Raw genomic sequence first — 2,434 nt, forward strand, 5'->3', positions numbered from 1 at the left:
ATGTTCTGCTTTGATACGACGGCAAACATCACACTCAGCAACATAACGAGCAATGTCTTGCTTCATATTAGACCACCAGAATCTCTGACGAATGTCTTGGTACATCTTGGTGCTACCGGGATGAATAGACAGAGGCGTATCATGAGCTTCTTTCATAACCTCATGTGCCATATCCAGGTTTTCCTCTGAACATGGCACCACTAGGCGGCCTTTGAAGTACAAAGTGCCATCATCAGCGACAGTGAAGAATGATGGCTTTCCTTCAGTGAGGTAGTGTTTAATCTTCACAACTTGAGAGTCATACTTCTGAATTCTCTTGATGGAGTCCAAGAGATCTGGTTCAACAGCCAGGGTATTGAGGGAACCCTGGGTAACAACACGGAGGTTCATCTTGCGAAAATCCTTAGGGGGGGTGCGAGTGCACCCAGAGGAACAATATGAAGGTTCAGCTTTCTGAATTCTTCAACAAGCGAGGGCTGAACTTTGTGAACCTGGAGGTGGTTGCAGTAAGACTTGCGGCTCAAGGCATCAGCCATTACATTAGCCTTGCCTGGTGTATAGGAAATACCCAAGTCAAAGTCTGCAACAATCTCCATCCATCTCTGCTGGCAGAGGTTCAGGTCTGGCTGAGTAAACAGATACTTCAGACTTTGGTGGTCTGTGAAGATCTCGCAACGATTACCGAGAAGGTAATGTCGCCACTGCTTCAGTGCATGAATGACAACAGCAAGCTCGAGGTCGTGAACTGGGTAGTTCTCTTCGTGAGGGCGCAATTGCCTTGAGGCATAAGCAATCACTTTGCGTTCTTGCAATAGGACACTGCCTAATCCTTGACGGGAAGCGTCGCAGTAAATGACGAAGTCCTTCTTAGTATCAGGTGGAGCTAGCACTGGGGCAGAAGTCAACTTGTCTTTGAGTGACTGGAAACTTTCCTGACATTTGTCTGTCCATTGGAACTTGACACCCTTATGCAACAGGTTAGTCAGAGGCCTGGCGATCTTGGAGAAGTTCTTGATGAATCGACGGCAATAGCTCGCGAGTCCGAGAAAACTTCTGACTTGCTTAACGTTCTTGGGAGGAGTCCAATCAAGAATAGCCTAGACTCGTTCAGGGTTGACGGCAATACCATCCTTAGAGATGACATGCCCAAGATAGGTTACTTCGGGTAGCCAGAATTCACATTTGGAGAACTTGGCATATAGTTGATGCTCTCGTAGCTTTTCCAGCACAAGACGAAGATGTTCAGCATGTTCTTCTTCGTTCTTGGAAAATACCAGGATATCATCCAGATAAACCACGACGAACTTGTCGAGGTAATCCATGAATATATAGTTCATCAGACGAGAGAAGGTGGCTCGAGCATTGGTTAAGCCGAATGACATGACGGTGTACTCGTATGAACCATATCGAGTCACGAAGGCGGTCTTTGGGATATCCTCTTCACGAACACGGATCTGGTGGTAACCCAACCTCAAGTCGAGTTTAGAGAACACTGATGAACCAGCCAGTTGATCATACAGATCATTGATCTGAGGAAGAGGATATTTATTCTGAATGGTAGCTTGGTTTATAGGACGGTAGTCTTGGACTAATCGGTTTGTCCCATCCTTCTTCTTGACAAAGAGAGAAGGTGCTCCCCAAGGAGAGCAACTTGGGCGAATGAAACCTTTGCGAAGAGATGTGTCGATTTCCTCCTTAAGCTCAATGAGTTCATGCGGCGGCATCTTGTAGGGTTGTTTGGCTATAGGAGTGGTGCATGGTTTCAAGTCGATGATGAATTCGACAGCTCTAGCAGGGGGAATCCCTGGAAGTTCTTCAGGAAAGACGTCTTGGAATTCGTGAACGACAGGAATGTTTTCAATGCCCTCGAGTGGTGCAGCGTTCAACGCATTCAACGCATAAAGCCTTGCCTCAGCATTCTGAACCAGACGAGCATGGTAGCTTATTATTTCATCGGAAGGGTGTAGCAGATGGACGGTCTTAGTGGCGCAAACTATAGAAGCAGTATGCGCTTTCAACCAATCCATTCCCAGAATGAGATCAATGCTACAGGACTTCAGTAGGATGGGAGAGACAAGGAATTCCAGTCCTTCGATTTCAGCGGGAACATTGTGACTAACCATAGAGGTTTGACATTGGCCTGCAGGGCTGTGTACCGCTAGCGGAGTGTTCATCTCTTCGTATTTAATGCCATGCATGAATGCAAATTCTGCTGATATGAACGAATGCGATGCTTCTGTATCAAATAAAACGGATGCTGGTACAGAATTTACGAGGAGTGTACCCATCACAGTAGCAGGCTGGTCTAGAACTTCATTGAGATCAACGTGGTTGGCATGAAGACGACCATAAGACTCGGCATTGTTGTTGCGGGGCTGGTTGCTTCCACGGCCAGCTGCGGGAAGGGCCAATTGATTCTGGTTCTGGTTGCATT

Source organism: Triticum aestivum, chromosome 2D, assembly GCF_018294505.1.
Source record: "Triticum aestivum cultivar Chinese Spring chromosome 2D, IWGSC CS RefSeq v2.1, whole genome shotgun sequence".
Lineage (NCBI taxonomy): Eukaryota > Viridiplantae > Streptophyta > Magnoliopsida > Poales > Poaceae > Triticum > Triticum aestivum.